Below are 22,597 nucleotides of genomic sequence, written 5' to 3'. Positions count from 1 at the left end.
GGCTAATATGGATTTGGATTAACGTTAAATGGCCTTCAATGGCTAATGTGGATTAGGACTAACGTTAGATGCCCTTCAATGGCTAATGTGAATTGGAATTAACGTTAAATGCCCTTCAATGGCTAATGTGGATTAGGATTAACGTTAAATGACCTTCAATGGCTAATATGGATTTGGATTAACGTTCGATGCCCTTCGATGGCTAATGGACATCTGACATTTGTTGAACAGATTTATTTGTTCTCAGTGGAGTTGTAACAACACTTGTCAAGTACAGGTCTTACATGTCTAACACAGAAAAGGTTCCATGGTAAATTAGATTTGTCTGATCTCAATCTCACTTCTGTCAAATGGGATGATGTTCCCGTGTGATCATCCTTAGTGTACCACAACCTTTCACCAGTAATGATATCTGTACTCAGATACGCCATTAGGTGATTAACATGGAAGGATAACAGTATCATGGAATATGTGTTATCTACCTTCGCAAATGTGATGAGTAATAATTTATAAGAGAATAGCGAAGAAAGTCAGATCTATACCTATATATGGATGGCCCGCATGAAAGAGAACGTGGTATCGTCTTATTACAAATGCAGTCATAAACAATACCAGTTAGCAATTTAAAACTACTCGTCAAAAGTTCCATGAAAAATTAGAAATATATATTTTCCCTTCGGTGGAAATTAATTTGTTCCGCGGTTGAGACCGTCCGAGCCACTTCATGAGCTTATAAGGTATAGGTAAGAGTTATGTAACAAAGCCGAAACCTGCAATCAAACCGACTTCTCTCTGACGTGTATAAATCGATCCGACTTTTCTCTGACGTGGATAAATCGTCTGTGACATCTATGATAGGTTGGAACCTATTGTTTTGTCGTTTCCCACGAACGATTAGACATATTTCTAGATCAGACAAGGATTTTACGATCTTATCAATCGAAAAATGCTCAGAGAGACACACATATCTGGACTGTTCCTCAGAACAAGTGGTGCGAGTGTCGTTCCCCACAGACCTCTATGTTCTATCAGATTGACCTATAATCCTTTTTGTAGAATAGTTTGTGTTGACATCATCACATTCCATGCCATAGTTTGATCCGTGGTTGCATTCCTGGTCAGTAGCATTAGTCTTGTTTCAAAGAAATTTGACCCGCATGTCGTGAACGATTGTGGTTAAAAAATTGTCTGATAAGCCAACATGCCTTACACCACAAATTGTTCCCAATGTTTCATTGAAACCTGTACCTACCACTGAATGTGTCCATACTTTAATGGACATGGGTGACGGGAGCCATTACATCTGTACCGACATTGACATGACGGCAGCCATGACATCTGTAACAGCATGGACATGATGGCAGCCGTTACATCTGTACCGACATTGTCATGACGGCAGCCATTACATCTGTACCGACATGGACATGACGGCAGCCATTACATCTGTACCGACATGGACATGACGGCAGCCATTACATCTGTACCAACATGGACATGGCGGCAGCCATGACATCTGTAACAACATGGACATGACGGCAGCCATTACATCTGTACCAAAATTGTCATGACGGCAGCCATTACATCTGTACCGACATGGACATGACGGCAGCCATTACATCTGTAACAACATGGACATGACGGCAGCCATTACATCTGTACCAACATGGACATGACGGCAGCCATTACATCTGTACCGACATGGACATGACGGCAGCCATTACATCTGTACCGACATGGACATGACGGCAGCCATTACATCTGTACCGACATGGACATGACGGCAGCCATTACATCTGTACCGAACATGGACATGACATGACGGCAGCCATTACATCTGTACCGACATGGACATGACGGCAGCCATTACATCTGTACCGACATGGACATGACGGCAGCCATTACATCTGTACGACATGGACATCGAGCATTACATCTGACGGACATACGGCAGCATTACATCTGTACCACATGGACAGACGGCAGCCATTACATCTGTACCGACATGGACATGACGGACATACGGCAGTCATTACATTACATCTGTAACAACATGGACATGACGGCAGCCATTACATCTGTACCGACATGGACATGACGGCAGCCATTACATCTGTACCGACATGGACATGACGGCAGCCATTACATCTGTACCGACATGGACATGACGGCAGCCATTACATCTGTAACAACATGGACATGACGGTAGCCATTACATCTGTACCGACATGGACATGACGGCAGTCATTACATCTGTAACAACATGGACAAGACGGCAGCCATTACATCTGAAACAATATGGACGTGACGGTAGCCATTACATCTGTATCGACATGGACATGACGACAGCCATTCCATCTGGACCGACATGGACATGACGGTAGCCATTACATTGCATGTAACAACATGGACATGACGGCAGCCATTACATCTGTAACAACATGGACATGACGGCAGTCATTACAATCATTACATCTGTAACAACATGGACATGACGGCAGCCATTACATCTGTACCGACATGGACATGACGGCAGCCATTACATCTGTAACAACATGGACATGACGGCAGCCATTACATCTGTACCGACATGGACATGACGGCAGCCATTACATCTGTACCGACATGGACATGACGGCAGCCATTACATCTGTACCGACATGGACATGACGGCAGCCATTACATCTGTAACAACATGGACATGACGGCAGCCATTACATCTGTACGACATGGACATGACGGCAGCCATTACATCTGTACGACATGGACATGACGGCAGCCATTACATCTGTACCGACATGGACATGACGGCAGCCATTACATCTGTAACAACATGGACATGACGGCAGCCATTACATCTGTAACAACATGGACATGACGGCAGCCATTACATCTGTAACAACATGGACATGACGGCAGCCATTACATCTGTAACAACATGGACATGACGGCAGACCATTACATCTGTACCATGGACATGCGGCACATGACAGACAGCCATTACATCTGACAACATGGACATGACGAGCATTACATCTGTACACATGGACAGACCAGCCATTACATCTGTACCGACATGGACATGACGGCAGCCATTACATCTGTACCGACATGGACATGACGGCAGCCATTACATCTGTAACAACATGGACATGACGGCAGCCATTACATCTGTAACAACATGGACATGACGCAGTCATTACATCTTAACACTGTAACATGGACATGACGGCAGCCATTACATCTGTACCGACATGGACATGACGGCAGCCATTACATCTGTAACAACATGGACATGACGGCAACGAGCCATTACATCTGTAACAACATGGACATGACGGCAGCCATTACATCTGTACCGACATGGACATGACGGCAGCCATTACATCTGTACCGACATGGACATGACGGCAGCCATTACATCTGTAACAACATGGACATGACGGCAGCCATTACATCTGTAACCGACATGGACATGACGGCAGCCATTACATCTGTAACAACATGGACATGACGGCAGCCATTACATCTGTAACAACATGGACATGACGGCAGCCATTACATCTGTAACAACATGGACATGACGGCAGCCATTACATCTGTAACAACATGGACATGACGGCAGCCATTACATCTGTAACAACATGGACATGACGGCAGCCATTACATCTGTAACAACATGGACATGACGGCATTACATCTTACTGGACGGCAGCCATTACATCTGTAACAACATGGACATGACGGCAGCCATTACATCTGTAACAACATGGACATGACGGCAGCCATTACATCTGTAACAACATGGACATGACGGCAGCCATTACATCTGTAACAACATGGACATGACGGCAGCCATTACATCTGTACCGACATGGACATGACGGCAGCCATTACATCTGTAACAACATGGACATGACGGCAGCCATTACATCTGTAACAACATGGACATGACGGCAGCCATTACATCTGTAACAACATGGACATGACGGCAGCCATTACATCTGTAACAACATGGACATGACGGCAGCCATTACATCTGTAACAACATGGACATGACGGCAGCCATTACATCTGTAACAACATGGACATGAACGGCAGCCATTACATCTGTACAACATGGACATAACGGCAGCCATTACATCTGTAACAACATGGACATGACGGCAGCCATTACATCTGTGACAACATGGACATGACGGCAGCCATTACATCTGTAACAACATGGACATGACGGCAGCCATTACATCTGTAACAACATGGACATAACGGCAGCCATTACATCTGTAACAACATGGACATAACGGCAGCCATTACATCTGTAACAACATGGACATAACGGCAGCCATTACATCTGTACACATGGACATGACGCAGCAGCCATTACATCTGTAACAACATGGACATGACGGCAGCCATTACATCTGTACCGACATGGACATGACGGCAGCCATTACATCTGTAACAACATGGACATGACGGCAGCCATTACATCTGTAACAACATGGACATAACGGCAGCCATTACATCTGTAACAACATGGACATGACGGCAGCCATTACATCTGTACCGACATGGACATGACGGCAGCCATTACATCTGTAACAACATGGACATGACGGCAGCCATTACATCTGTAACAACATGGACATGACGGCAGCCATTACATCTGTAACAACATGGACATGACGGCAGCCATTACATCTGTACAACATGGACATGACGGCAGCCATTACATCTGTAACAACATGGACATGACGGCAGTCATTACATTACATCTGTAACAACATGGACATACGGCAGCCATTACATCTGTAACAACATGGACATGACGGCAGCCATTACATCTGTAACAACATGGACATAACGGCAGCCATTACATCTGTAACAACATGGACATGACGGCAGCCATTACATCTGTAACAACATGGACATAACGGCAGCCATTACATCTGTAACAACATGGACATGACGGCAGCCATTACATCTGTACACGGACATGGACATGACGGCAGCCATTACATCTGTAACAACATGGACATGACGGCAGCCATTACATCTGTAACAACATGGACATGACGGCAGCCATTACATCTGTAACAACATGGACATGACGGCAGCCATTACATCTGTAACAACATGGACATAACGGCAGCCATTACATCTGTAACAACATGGACATGACGGCAGCCATTACATCTGTAACAACATGGACATGACGGCAGCCATTACATCTGTAACAACATGGACATGACGGCAGCCATTACATCTGTAACAACATGGACATGACGGCAGCCATTACATCTGTAACAACATGGACATGACGGCAGCCATTACATCTGTAACAACATGGACATAACGGCAGCCATTACATCTGTAACAACATGGACATGACGGCAGCCATTACATCTGTAACAACATGGACATGACGGCAGCCATTACATCTGTAACAACATGGACATGACGGCAGCCATTACATCTGTAACAACATGGACATGACGGCAGCCATTACATCTGTAACAACATGGACATAACGGCAGCCATTACATCTGTAACAACATGGACATGACGGCAGCCATTACATCTGTAACAACATGGACATGACGGCAGCCATTACATCTGTAACAACATGGACATAACGGCAGCCATTACATCTGTAACAACATGGACATGACGGCAGCCATTACATCTGTAACAACATGGACATGACGGCAGCCATTACATCTGTACCGACATGGACATGACGGCAGCCATTACATCTGTAACAACATGGACATGACGGCAGCCATTACATCTTACAACATCTGTTACATCTGTACCATGGACATGGACATAACGGCAGCCATTACATCTGTACCGACATGGACATAACGGCAGCCATTACATCTGTACCGACATGGACATAACGGCAGCCATTACATCTGTACCGACATGGACATGACGGCAGCCATTACATCTGTACCGACATGGACATGACGGCAGCCATTACATCTGTAACAACATGGACATGACGGCAGCCATTACATCTGTAACAACATGGACATGACGGCAGCCATTACATCTGTACCATGACATGGACATGACGGCAGCCATTACATCTGTACCGACATGGACATAACGGCAGCCATTACATCTGTACCGACATGGACATGACGGCAGCCATTACATCTGTACCGACATGGACATGACGGCAGCCATTACATCTGTACCGACATGGACATGACGGCAGCCATTACATCTGTACCGACATGGACATGACGGCAGCCATTACATCTGTACCGACATGGACATGACGGCAGCCATTACATCTGTACCGACATGGACATAACGGCAGCCATTACATCTGTACCGACATGGACATGACGGCAGCCATTACATCTGTACCGACATGGACATGACGGCAGCCATTACATCTGTAACAACATGGACATGACGGCAGCCATTACATCTGTACCGACATGGACATGACGGCAGCCATTACATCTGTACCGACATGGACATAACGGCAGCCATTACATCTGTACCGACATGGACATGACGGCAGCCATTACATCTGTAACAACATGGACATGACCATCTGTACCGACATGGACATGACGGCAGCCATTACATCTGTACCGACATGGACATAACGGCAGCCATTACATCTGTACCGACATGGACATGACGGCAGCCATTACATCTGTACCGACATGGACATGACGGCAGCCATTACATCTGTACCGACATGGACATGACGGCAGCCATTACATCTGTACCGACATGGACATGACGGCAGCCATTACATCTGTACCGACATGGACATGACGGCAGCCATTACATCTGTACCGACATGGACATGACGGCAGCCATTACATCTGTACCGACATGGACATAACGGCAGCCATTACATCTGTACCGACATGGACATAACGGCAGCCATTACATCTGTAACAACATGGACATGACGGCAGCCATTACATCTGTACCGACATGGACATGACGGCAGCCATTACAATCATCTGTACCGACATGGACATGACGGCAGCCATTACATCTGTACCGACATGGACATAACGGCAGCCATTACATCTGTACCAACATGGACATGACGGCAGCCATTACATCTGTACCAACATGGACATGACGGCAGCCATTACATCTGTACCGACATGGACATAACGGCAGCCATTACATCTGTACCGACATGGACATGACGGCAGCCATCACATCTGTAACAACATGGACATGACGGCAGCCATTACATCTGGGCCGACCTAAGGTATTCACTAGTTAAGGGATGCATACAGTCATAGCGACCTTGTGTAAAGACTGTTTGCTGAGGAATCCAAAACATTTTTTTCGTATATAAAATTATGCTTTCATTAGGTGATCTTTTAGACAGGTTGGCTGTAGACATAACAATTAAATACATTTGCACATAGACTCGTACAAAGGACGAAGTTAATTAAATAGTGTTAAAATAAAACAACAACTAATTCCATAGTATCGATAAACGATATCATATCGTATACAAAAAGTAAATTATCAAATAAGTTATGATGTCCTTATTCAAACAGAAAGAATCTAGAAATACCAAAGTAGAAACTCACATTGGAAATCGATACCCTGGGACATACATATTGTATCAGATAAATGTCAATGTGTTTAGCTTATCCCCCTCTCTCCGTGAATGAAATTTCTGTTAACAAACAACGACCGACTGAAACTTATTTACAGAATTTGCCGATACATGTACACTATTGTAATTTACATAAGATGTCTAAAACATTTGTAACATGTCCATGTGTATTGTTTAATAAAATTCTAACTTTCTTTCTCACATTGCGAATACAAAGTACCATAGCATTACGCATGCTACCACTATTTGCCTAATTTATTATTTTCGCTTAGCTTTTCTCAATATAATGTGATATACATTATTTTACATGCAGAGATCACATGTAAATTAACTTGTACGTGTAGGCGTTTAACCGAGACGAAGGGGACTTAAAAGTACACGTTATCTAATCTGTTTGAGACATTTCAGAATTAGAACTTGACGGTTATTATATCATATGGTTTATCAGAATTAAGGATTTGTTGGTTTTAATGTGAATAATCTGTTTCACTTACAAACTTTATCTAATGTGCAGACAAATTAGCTGAGATATTAAAACATTGAATGTTGATATAATCAATAAAGGGAACATACCGATATTGAATCTTGGTCCAGAAATCTATTTTTAGGTTTATTAGACCCTGAACTTCTAATGCGAGATCGACTCGCCATAGTTTAATGTTATAAATGACACATTTATGAAAAACAAATATTTACTCATTATTAATGATCAAGTTTATTATATCAGCGGCTTGTACAAATGTAGCTTGTCTCAGAGCTGCTATCAAATAGCTAGTCCGCTAAACCTGCCTATATTATTAGGCTTTTTTTTTTTTTAAATCCACGTGTAGTTGAAAGATAAACAAAATTCTACCGTGTATATGCTACATGTATATGCAATGTGAATATCGCGAAAGTGATGCGGTACCAGCATTAGTCGTGTTCAATTTGAATAATTGACAACATGTCGTGTATGTCGACCATAATTTCACTAACTCTAACTGGCTAGCATTTTGTTTATCTTTCAACTACACGTGGATTTTTAAAAATAAAACCGGAAGCGAAGTTGATTGGCTGCCGTTGGCTCTACTAAATGTGTATACGGCGGCCATTACAAATGTGTAAAATAGAAGCAATGTGGGTACCCGTACACGGGATATTGGTATCAACGAGGCGGTGACCTGTCACAACAAGAGGAAGTTTTGCAATATTTTTACAGTTTTAATGTAATTAATGTATCTGTAACTATTGGTCAGTTCAAGCTAAGTATATATCGCGTCCGTGTGCGATCTGTCAACCCCCAGCATCATATAGTTATTGAGGAATAGACAGGAATCCAGGGTCACATGCAGGGGGGTACCGCAGTGAAAAAGGCGGTTCAAAATAAATCACTGATATGAATATTTAATGCTTTTCTGAAAACGGAATTCATTTTCATAGGAAAGCAACTCACGCCCCGATGACAAATTTTGAGGTCATGAAGATTGCGAAATAAATCAGTGAAAATCACGTTGTGTACGGGGGTTGCTTGTTGTTAAAAATCAAGTGTACGGGGGCTTGGATGTTGATTGTACGGCAGCATGATTGAAGATTGTACGGCGAATTGGTTGATGAGTTGAGAAACGCAGCTTTTTAAGCCAAATATTCCTTTCTAGATATCAATATATAGCGTTCTGTATGATAATCAAATTACTGATTGAAACGATACGCTATGTAGAATGATTAATCATTTCGATTTTGATCAATTCAGGCAAAAACTGTTCTTTTCAATTAATTTTTAAGTCTGGGCAACTAAAAGTATTAACGTATTAAAACATTATCTTCAGATAAAGATAAATAACAGCAAATGATAAACAATAAATCTGACAAATAAGGATAGGATGCAAAATTAAAACGGAAAATGTAAGAAACGGAACCATATCAGTAAAGGGTGACATCTGGACAAGTGTGCATTAAACTGAAGCTCCGTGTTGTATTCTCGAATTATAGAGTTCTTTGGCATGATACATCGTCAATATTTCAAACTGTAATTACGAGTTTTGCAGCTGTGAGAGTCACAGACTTTCCGTCAAACATTGCACTGTAAATATCATTACATATTACAATTAACTATGCTAAAATATACTACTCACCTTCGTTGTGTTGGAGCATTGTGGAAAACACCTGATTGGAGTTTTTCTTGTACAAACGCGATGATGACGGCAGCAAATTACAATCTGTACACAACATGGGACATGACGGCAGCCATTACATCTGTACCAACATGGACATAACTGCAGCCCAGTGTCTTCTGTTAACACACTATGGACATAACGGCAGCCATTACATCTGTAACAACATGGTCATGACCCCACGGCAGTCAATTACATCATGTGACAGCAGGGACATAACTGCAGCAATTACATCTGTAACATCACGTGACATGACGGACAGCCAAAATCATTCTGTAACTAACATGGTACATGACGGACTGACTTTACATTCTGTGAAAACTTGGTCTTCACGGCAGCCATTTACATCTGTAACCGACTATGGACATAACGGCGGCCATTTACAACTGCAGCAACCGACATGGACAATAACGGCAAGCCTTAACATCTGGTGGCCGTAATGGAACATGATCAGGCTGCCATTTAAATCTGTACCGTCATGGACTTGACAGGCAGCAAATAAATCGTTAACAACCATGTACATGAAGGCAGAACTTTAAATCTGTTAACAACATGGACAAATCGGCGAGACATTACAATCAGTATACAACATGTAATCAAGACGGGCAGCAATAAACAATCTGTAACAAACATCGGACATAACGGCTGCCCATATACGTCTGGACCAACATGGACATGATAGGCAGCCATTTCTTCTGTAAACAAACTATGGACCACTGAACGGCAGCCAATAACCATCTGTAACAACAAGTGGACATAACGGCTGCATATTACGATATGTTACAACCATGGACATGACGGCAGCCATTAAATTCTGTAACAACAGTGGACAGAAACGGCAGTAATTACATCTAGAACGAACATGGGACATGACGGCAGCCATTACATCTGTTACGACATGGACATAACGGCAGCCATTAATCTGTAACAACATGGACTTGACGGCTGCCATTACTTCTGTACCGACATGTGACCATGACGGCAGCACTTACAATATGGCTGGAACACGTCTTAGACATTAACGGCAGCCTTTACACCTTGTAACTACGATGGACATAACACGGCAGCCATGACATCTTAACGACATGGACATAACGGCAGCCATTACATCCATGTACCTGATACATGACATAGACATCTGTACGGCAGCCATTACATCTGTACGACTAGGAATCTTTTAACTGGTGAACATACATGACGATGACTAGCCATTAATTTTAACCAGCATGTGAAACCAGTGTTACATACATGATACGTGACTAAGACTAGGAATCTTTTAAACCCAGCGTGAACCAGTGTTACCTTTACCTGATACGTGATTAAGACTAGCTAATCTTATAAATTAGGCATGTTGAACAGTGTTACCTTACCTGATACGAGACTCAGACTAGGAATCTTTTGAACAGCATGTCACCAGTGTTACCACAGACATGTACCCTGATACGAATAAAAAATCATAATAAAAAAAACTAAAGACTAGGAAACTTTTATTCAGCATGAGAACCAGTTTTACCATTACCTGATACGAGGACTATGACTAGGAATCTTTTAACTGGACATGAGAACAGTGTATTTCCATACCTGATACCTCGACTAGACGAGGAATAAGACTTAACTGCATGTTTTAACCAATATGTGAGGCCAGTGTTACCATACCTGATACGAGGACTCAGACTAGGAATCTTTTAGACCAGTGCATGTGAACCAGTGTTACCATAGCTGATTTACGAGGGACTAAGACTAGGATTTAACTGGCAATATGTGAGCATGTGTTACCATACCTGATACGAGACTAAGAATAGCGAGTTTTTTAACTAGCATGTGAACCCGTGTTCAATATACCTGATACGACAGACTAAGACTAGGAATCTTTTAACCAGCATGTGAACCAGTGTTCCATACCTGATACGAGACTAAGACTAGAATCTAGGATGTGAACCAGTTTACCATAACGAGACTAGAATGTGAACCAGTGTTACCATACCTGATACGTGAGTAAGACTAGGAATTTAACTGGCATGTGTGAACAAGTGTTACCATACCTGATACGAAGACTATAGACTAGGAATTTAAACCTGGATGTGACCAACCAGTGTTACCATACGCTGATACGAGGACTAAGGACTAGGAATCTTTTAAACAGGCATGTGAACCAGTGTTACCATACTGATACGAAGACTTAAGACTAGGAATCTTTTAACCAGCATTCGATGAAACCAGTGTTTTATCATACCTGATAACGAGGACTCAAGACTAGGAATCTTTTTAACCAGCATGTGAACAGTGTTACCATACCTGATACGTGACTAAGACTAGGAATCTTTTAACCAGCATGTGACCCAGTGTTATCATACCTGATACGAGACTAAGACTAGGAAATCTTTTTACCCGCATGTGAACCAGTGTTACCATACCTGATACGAGACTAAGACTAAGGAATCTTTTAACAGGCCATGTGAACCAGTGTTTACCATACCTGATACTTGACTATAGACTAGGAATCTTTTTAACTGGCATTGTGAACCAGTGTTACCATACCTGATACGAGACTAAGACTAGGAATCTTAACTGGCATGTGAACCAGTGTTTTACATACCTGATACGAGACTAAGACTAGGAATCTTTTAAACATAGCATTGAACCAGTGTTTACCATACATGATACGAGACTAAGACTAGGAATCTTTTTAACTACAGCATGTGAACCAGTGTTACCATAGCTGATACGAGACTAAGACTAGGAATCTTTTAACCAGCATGTGAACCAGTGTTACCATAGCTGATACGAGATTAAGACTAGGAATCTTTTAAACTAGCATCTGTGAACCAGTGTTACTCATACCTGATACCTAGATTAACAGCATTGACTAGGTTTACCATACCTGACACGATTCTTAACTCTAGCATCATGTGAACCAGTGTTACCATACACTGATACGAGGACTAAGACTAGGAAATCTTTTAACTAGCATGTGAACCAAGTGTTACCATTACCTGATACAGAGACTAAGACTAGGAATCTTTTAACTAGCATGTGAAACCAGTGTTACCATACCCCTGATACGAGACTAAGACTAGGAATCTTTTTACTGGCATGATGTGAACCAGTGTTAACATACCTGATACGAGACTAAGACCTAGGAATTTTAACCAGCATTGGTGAACCAGTGTTACCATACCTGATACGAGAGGACTAAAGACTAGGAATCTTATTTACCAAATATGTGAACCAGTGTTACCATAGCTGATACGAGACTAAGACTAGGAATCTTTTAACCAATATGTGAACCAGTGTTACCATACCTGATACGAGACTAAGACTAGGAATCTTTTAACCAGCATGTGAACCAGTGTTACCATAGCTGATACGAGACTAAGACTAGGAATCTTTTAACCAGCATGTGAACCAGTGTTACCATACCTGATACGAGACTAAGACTAGGAATCTTTTAACCAGCATGTGAACCAGTGTTACCATACCTGATACGAGACTAAGACTAGGAATCTTTTAACCAGCATGTGAACCAGTGTTACCATACCTGATACGAGACTAAGACTAGGAATCTTTTAACTAGCATGTGAACCAGTGTTACCATACCTGATACGAGACTAAGACTAGGAGATAGGAATCTTTTAACTTAGCAATTTAACTGGCATGTGAACCCAGTGTTTACCATACCTGATTACGAGACTAAGACTAGGAATCTTTTAACCAGCATGTGAACCAGTGTTACCATAACCTGATTACGAGACTAAGACTAGGAATCTTTTTAACTACGCATGTGAACCAGTGTTACCATACCTGATACGAGACTAAGACTAGGAATCTTTTAACTAGCATGTGAACCAGTGTTACCATAGCTGATACGAGACTAAGACTAGGAATCTTTTAAACCACGGCATGTGAACCAGTGTTACCATACCTGATACGAGACTAAGACTAGGAATCTTTTAACTAATATGTGAATCTAGTGTTACCATAGTGATACGAGTAAGACTAGCGAATCCTAGTGTGAACCACCATACCTGATGATACGAGACTAAGACTAGGAATCTTTTAAACCAGCATGTGAACCAGTGTTACCATACCTGATACGAGACTAAGACTAGGAATCTTTTAAACTAGCAATATGTGAACCAGTGTTTACCATACCTGATACGAGACTAAGACTAGGAATCTTTTAACCTAGCATGTTGAACCAGTGTTACCATACCTGATACGAGACTAAGACTAGGAATCTTTTAACCAGCATGTGAACCAGTGTTACCATACCTGATACGAGACCTAAGACTAGGAATCTTTTAACTAGCAAGCGTGTGAACCAGTGTTACCATACTGATACGAGACTAGGACTAGGAATTTTAACTAGCATGTGAACCAGTGTTACCATACCTGATACGAGACTAAGACTAGGAATCTTTTAAACAAGCATGTGAAACCAGTGTTTACCATACCTGATACGAGACTAAGACTAGGAATCTTTTAACTAGCATGTGAACCAGTGTTACCATACCTGATACGAGACTAAGACTAGGAATCTTTACGAACCAGATGTGAAACCATTGTGTTACCATACTGATACGAGACTAAGACTAGGAATCTTTTAACTGGCATGTGAACCAGTGTTACCATACCTGATACGAGACTAAGGACTAGGAATCTTTAAACTAGCATGGTGCCAGTAGTTAATGCGTTTTACTAGACTGAATCTTAATCAACTAGCATGTGAACCAGTGTTACCATACCTGATACGAGACTAAGACTAGGAATCTTTTAACACAGCATGTGAAACCAGTGTGTTACCATACCTGATACGAGACTAAGACTAGGAATCTTTTAACCAGCATGTGAACCAGTGTTACCCATACCTGATACGAGACTAAAGACTAGGAATCTTTTAACCAGCATGTGAACCTCAGTGTTACCATACCTGATACGAGACTAAGACTAGGAATATCTTTTAAACCAATGTGAAGCCAGTGTTACCATACCTGATACGAGGACTAAGACTAGGATATCTTTTAACTGGCATGTGAACCAGTGTTACCATACGAGATAACTACGACTAGGAATAACGAGACTAAGAACTAGGAATACTTTTAAGACCAAGAATAGGAAGCTATTGTTAACCATGTGAACCAGTGTTACCATACCTGATACGAGACTAAGACTAGGAATCTTTTTAATGTGAACCAGTATGTACCATTACCAAACCTGATACGAGACTAAGACTAGGAATCTTTTAAACTACGCATGTGAACCAGTGTTACCATACCTGATACGAGACTAAGACTAGGAATCTTTTTAACCTAGCATGTGAACCAGTGTTACCATACCTGATACTACGAGACTAAGACTTAGGAATCTTTTAACCAGCATGTGAACCAGTGTTACCATACCTGATACGAGACTAAGACTAGGAATCTTTTAACCAGCATGTGAACCAGTGTTACCATACCTGATACGAGACTAAGACTAGGAATCTTTTAACTAGTATGTGAACCAGTGTTACCATAGCTGATACGAGACTAAGACTAGGAATCTTTTAAAACCAGCATGTGAACCAGTGTTACCATACCTGATACGAGACTAAGACTAGGAAATCTTTTAAACCAGTATGTGAACCAGTGTTACCATAGCTGATACGAGACTAAGACTAGGAATCTTTTAACCAGCATGTGAACCAGTGTTACCATACCTGATACGAGACTAAGACTAGGAATCTTTTAACTAGCATGTGAACCAGTGTTACCATAGCTGATACGAGACTAAGACTAGGAATCTTTTAACCAGCATGTGAACCAGTGTTACCATACCTGATACGAGACTAAGACTAGGAATCTTTTAACCAGCATGTGAACCAGTGTTACCATACCTGATACGAGACTAAGACTAGGAATCTTTTAACCAGCATGTGAACCAGTGTTACCATAGCTGATACGAGACTAAGACTAGGAATCTTTTAACCAGCATGTGAACCAGTGTTACCATACCTGATACGAGACTAAGACTAGGAATCTTTTTAACTGCATGTGAACCAGTGTTACCATACCTCGATACGAGACTAAGACTATGGAAAACTTAACTGGCATGTGAACCAGTGTTACCATACCTGAGATACGAGACTAAGACTAGGAATCTTTTAACCACAGCATGTGAAGCCAGTGTTACCATAACCTGATACGAGACCTAAGACTAGGAATCTTTTTAACCAGCATGTGAACCAGTGTTAACCATACCTGATACGAGACTAAGACTAGGAATCTTTTTAACTAGCATGTGAACCAGTGTGTTACCATATACTCTGATACGAGACTAAGACTATGAATCTTTTAACCAGCATGTGAACCAGTGTTACCATAGCTGATACGGGAGACTATATAGACTATGAGAATCTTTTAACCAGGCATATGTGAACCAGTGTTACCATACCTGATACGAGACTAAGACTAGGAATCTTTTAACCAGCATGTGAACCAGTGTTACCATACCTGATACGAGACTAAGACTAGGAATCTTTTAACCAGCATGTGAACCAGTGTTACCATACTGCTGATACGAGACTAAGACTAGGATTTATTTTGAACAGTGGCATGTGAGAACCAGTGTTACCATACCTGATACGAGACTAAGACTAGGAATCTTTTAACATGTGAAAACCATGTAGAACCAGTGTTTACTATACCTGATACGAGACTAAGACTAGGAATCTTTTAACCAGCATGTGAACCAGTGTTTACCATACCTGATACGAGACTAAGACTAGGAATCTTTTAAACTAGCATGTGAAACCAGTGTTACCATACCTGATACGTGACTAAGACTAGGAATCTTTTTAACTAGCATGTGAACCAGTGTTACCATACCTGTGATACGAGACTAAGACTAGGAAATCTTTATAAATGGCAATTGTGAACAGTGTTTACCCTATACCTGATACGAGACTAAGACTAGGAATCTTTTAACCCATGTGAACCAGTGTTACCATACCTGATACGAGACTAAGACTAGCAGGAATTTACCATACCTGTATAACGGCATATGATCTATTTACCAGTGTGAATCCAGGTTACCATACCTGATACGAGACTAAAGGACTAGGAATTTTTAACTGGCATGTGAACCAGTGTTTAACTGGCGTGTGACCATACTGATTACGAGACTAAGACTAGGAATCTTTTAACCAAGTATGCATGTGAACCAGTGTTACCATACCTGATACGTGACTAGACTAGGAATCTTTTTACCCAGCATTTGTGAACCAGTGTGACCATACCTGATACGAGTTAAGACTAGGAATAACTAGCATGTGAACCAGTGTTACCATAGCTGATACGAGACTAGACTAGAATCTTCTTTTAACCAATATGTGAAACCAGTGTTACACCATACCTGATACGAGACTAAGGACTAGGAATCTTTTAACCAGCATGATGAACCAGTGTTACCATACCTGATACGAGACTAAGACTAGGAATCTTTTAACTAGCATGTGAACCAGTGTTACCATAGCTGATACGAGACTAAGACTAGGAATCTTTTTAACCAATAAACCAGTGCATGTTTGAACCAGTGTTACCATACCTGATAACAGAGACTCTAAATGGGACTAGGAATCTTTTAACTAGCATGTGAAACCAGTGTTACCATAGCTGATACGAGACGAAAAAGACTAAGATCTTAGGAATCTTTGAACCAGTCCATTTGTGAACGAGGGACAGTGTTACTATACCTGATTTACGGGACCATTAAGACTAATGACTAAGGATCTTTTTAACTAGCATGTTAACCAGTGTTACCATACCTGATACGAGACTAAGACTAGGAATCTTTTAACCAGCATAACGTGACACCAGTGTTACCATACCTGATACGAGACTAAGACTAGGAATCTTTTAACCAGCATGTGAACCAGTTGTTACCATACCTGATACGAGGACTAAGACTAGGAATCTTTTAACCAGCATGTGAACCAGTGTTACCATACCTGATACGAGACTAAGACTAGGATCTTTTAACTGATTGAGCCATGTGTTACCATGTGATACGAGACTAAGACTAGGAATCTTTTAAAAACCATATGATGAAACCAGTGTTACCATACCTGATACGTGACTAAGACTAGGAAAATCTTTTAACCAATATGTGAAAACCAGTGTTACCATACCTGATACGAGACCTAAGACTAGGAATCTTTTAACCAGCATGTGAACCAGTGTTACCATAGCTGATACGAGAAAGACTAAGACTAGGAATCTTTTAACTAGCATGTGAACCAGTGTTACCATAGACCTGATACGAGACTAAGACTAGGAATCTTTTAACCAGCATGTGAACCAGTGTTACCATACCTGATACGAGACTAAGACTAGGAATCTTTTAACTCGCATGTGAACCAGTGTTACCATAGCTGATACGAGACTAAGACTAGGAATCTTTTAACCAATAGCATGTGAGCCAGTGGTTACCATACCTGGATACGAGACTAAGACTAGGAATCTTTTAACCAGCATGTGAACCAGTGTTACCATACCTGATACGAGACTAAGACTAGGAATCTTTTAACTAGCATGTGAACCAGTGTTACCATAGCTGATACGAGACTAAGACTAGGAATCTTTTAACTAGCATGTGAACCAGTGTTACCATACCTGATACGAGACTAAGACTAGGAATCTTTAACCATGTTGAACCAGTGTTACACATACCTGATACGAGACTAAGACTAGGAATCTTTTAACCAGCATTGTGAACCAGTGTTACATACCTGATGACGAGACTAAGACTAGGATTCTTTTAACCATCCTATGTGATACCAGTGTTATTGTGAACATACCTGATACGATGACTAAGACTAGGAATCTTTTAATCCAGCATGTGAACCAGTGTTACCATACCTGATACGAGACTAAGACTAGGAAACTAGAAGTAACCTGTGCATGTGAACCAGTGTTTTTAACCATACCCTGATACGAGACTAAGACTAGGAATCTTTTAACTAGCCATGTGAACCAGTGTTACCAGTGCTGATACGAAGTCTAAGACTAGGAATCTTTTTAACTTAGACTAGATGAACCAGTGTTACATATTAGCTGATACGAGACTAAGACTAGGAATCTTTTTAAACCTGGCATGTGAACCAGTGTTACCATACCTGATACGAGCACTAAGACTTGAAATCTTTTAACAAGCATGTGAACCAGTGTTACAATACATGGATTCCTTGACTTAATACTATAGGAATCTTTTTTAACTAGCATTGAACCATAGTGCTTACCATACCTGATACAATCGATTGAACCAGTATGTTGACCAGTGTTACATAGCTGAATCTTTTAAACCATCATGTGAACCAGTGTTACCATACCTGATACGAGACTAAGACTAGGAATCTTTTAAACTAGCATGTTGAACCAGTGTTACCATACCTGATACGAGGGACTAAGACTAGGAATATCGAACCAGTGTACACTAGCATGTGAACCAGTGTTACCATAGCTGATACGAGACTAAGACTAGGAATCTTTTTAACTAGCATGTGAACCAGTGTTACCATACCTGATACGAGACTAAGAATCTAACCAGCATGTGACCAGTGTTAATAGCATGATACGAGGGACTGACCTAGGATCCATGTGAAGCCAGTGTTACCATACCTGACCATACCTGATACGAGATCTAAGACTAGGAATCTTTTAACCAATCTGATGTGAACCAGTGTTACCATATGTGAGCCTGATACGAGACCTGATACTAAGACTAGGAATCTTTTAACTGGCATGTGAACCAGTGTTACCATACCTGATACGAGACTAAGACTGAGGAATCTTTTAACTAAGCATGTGAACCAGTACCATACCTGATACGAGACTAAGACTAGGAATCTTTTAACCAGCCATGTGAACCAGTGTTACCATACCTGATACGAGACTAAGACTAGGAATCTTTTAACTAGCATGTGAGAACCAGTGTTACCATAACTGATACGAGACTAAGGACTAGGAATCTTTTAACCAGAATCATGTGAACCAGTGTTATCTTTTTTACCATACCATACTGATACGAGACTAAGACTAGGAATCTTTTAACCAGCATGTGAACCAGTGTTACCATACCTGATACGGGGAACCTAACTGACTAGGAAATCCTTTTAACTAGGCATGTGAACCAGTGTTACATAGCTATACGAGACTAAGACTAGGAATCTTTTAACAATATGGGAACCAGTGTTTACCCATACCTGATACGAGATTAAGACTAGAGTCTTTTAACCAATATGGAACCAGTGTTACCAACCTGATACAATAACCAGTTTCTCCTCCCCTTCCTTGCTGTTTACAATAACAGTCCTACCATCCTTTTAACTGTACAATTACACCTTAACACAGCACAATGAACCAGCCTTACAATAACAACCGTTACCAGTCCCTCCCCTTACTTTCTTGTTACCTAACCACCTTACCAGTCCTCCCCCTTCCTTTTCTGTTACAATAAACACTTACCAGTCCTCCCCTTCCTTTCTGTAACAAAAACACCCTTAGGCAAGTTCCCACCCATTCCTTTCTGTTACAATAACGACCTTAACAGGTCCTCCCCCTTCCTTTCTGTTACAATCAACTAAACACCTTACCAGTCCTCCCCCTTCCTTTCTGTTACAATAACGCTTACCAGTCCTCCCCCTTCCTTTCTCTGTAACAATATACACCTTACCAGTCCTCCCCCTTCCTTTCTGTTACAATAACAGCCTACCAGTCCTCCCCATTCCTTTCCAATAATCGCGCTTACCCTGTCCCCCCTGCACTTTCTGTTTACAATAACACCTTACCAGTCCTCCCCTTCCTTTCTGTAACAATAAACACCAGTAGCCCAGTCCTCCCCTTCCTTTCTGTTACAATAACACCTTACCAGTCCTCCCCCTTCCTTTCTGTTACAATAACACCTTACCAGTCCTCCCCCTTCCTTTCTGTTTACAATAACGCCTTACAAGTCCTCCCCCTTCCTTTCTGTTACAATAACACCTTACAAGTCCTCCCCCCTTCCTTTCTGTAACAATAACACCTTACCAGTCCTCCCCCTTCCCTTTCTGTTACAATAACACCTTACCAGTCCTCCCCTTCCTTTCTGTTACAATAACACCTTACCCAGTCCTCCCCCTTCCTTTCTGTTACAATAACTACCTTACCAGTCCTTCCCCCTTCCTTTCTGTTACAATAACACCTTACCAGTCCTCCCCTTCCTTTCTGTTACAATAACACCTTACCAGTCCTCCCCCTTCCTTTTCTGTTACAATAACACCTTACCAGTCCTCCCCCTTCCTTTCTGTTACAATAACGCCTTACCAGTCCTCCCCCTTCCTTTCTGTTACAATAACACCTTACCAGTCCTCCCCTTCCTTTCTGTTACAATAACACCTTACCAGTCCTCCCCCTTCCTTTCTGTTTACAATAACACCTTACCAGTCCTCCCCTTCCTTTCTGTTACAATAAACACCTTACCAGTCCTCCCCCTTCCTTTCTGTTACAATAACACCTTACAAGTCCTCCCCCTTCCTTTCTGTTACAATAACACCTTACCAGTCCTCCCCCTTCCTTTCTGTTACAATAACACCTTACCAGTCCCTCCCCCTTCCTTTCTGTTACAATAACACCTTACCAGTTCCTCCCCCTTCCTTTCTGTTACCAATAACACCTTACCAGTCCTCCCCCTTCCTTTCTGTTACAATATACGACCTTACAAGTCCTCCCCCTTCCTTTCTGTTACAATAACACCTTACCAGTCCTCCCCCTTCCTTTCTGTTACAATAACACCTTACAAGTCCTCCCCCCTTCCTTTCTGTTACAATAAAACCTTACCAGTCCTCCCCCTTCCTTTCTGTTACAATAACACCTTACCAGTCCTCCCCCTTCCTTTTCTGTTACAATAACGCCTTACCAGTCCTCCCCCTTCCCTTTCTGTTACAATAAACGCCTTACCAGTCCTCCCCCTTCCTTTCTGTTAAATAACGCCTTACAGTCCCGTCCCCCTTCCTTTCTGTTACAATAACACCTTACCAGTCCTCCCTTCCTTTCTGTTACAATAACACCTTACCAGTCCTCCCCCCTTCCTTTCTGTTACAATAACACCTTACAGTCCTCCCCTTCCTTTCTGTTACAATAACGCCTTACCAGTCCTCCCCCTTCCTTTTCTGTTACAATAACACCTTACCAGTCCTCCCCCTCCTTTCTGTTACAATAACGCCTTACCAGTCCTCCCCTTCCTTTCTGTTACAATAACTAGCCTTACCAGTCCTCCCCCTTCCTTTCTGTTACAATAACACCTTACCAGTCCTCCCCCTTCCTTTCTGTTACAATAACGCCTTTACCAGTCCTCCCCCTTCCTTTCTGTTAAAATAATCACCTTACAGTCCTCCCCCTTCCTTTCTGTTACAATAACACACCTAACCAGTCCTCCCCCTTCCTTTCTGTTACAATAACACCTTACCAGTCCTCCCCCTTCCTTTCTGTTACAATAACACCTTACCAGTCCTCCCCCTTCCTTTCTGTTACAATAACGCCTTACCAGTCCTCCCCCTTCCTTTCTGTTACAATAACCACCTTACCAGTCCTCCCCTTCCTTTCTGTTACAATAAACACCTTACCAGTCCTCCCCCCTTCCTTTCTGTTACAATAACACCTTACCAGTCCTCCCCCTTCCTTTCTGTTACCAATAACCCCTTACCAGTCCTCCCCCTTCCTTTCTGTTACAATAACACCTTACCAGTCCTCCCCTTCCTTTCTGTTACAATAACGCCTTACCAGTCCTCCCCCTTCCTTTCTGTTACAATAACGCC

The sequence above is a fragment of the Argopecten irradians genome, chromosome 4 (genome assembly GCF_041381155.1).
Source record: "Argopecten irradians isolate NY chromosome 4, Ai_NY, whole genome shotgun sequence".
Classification (NCBI taxonomy): domain Eukaryota; kingdom Metazoa; phylum Mollusca; class Bivalvia; order Pectinida; family Pectinidae; genus Argopecten; species Argopecten irradians.
Note: the sequence above shows the minus strand (reverse complement) of the source record.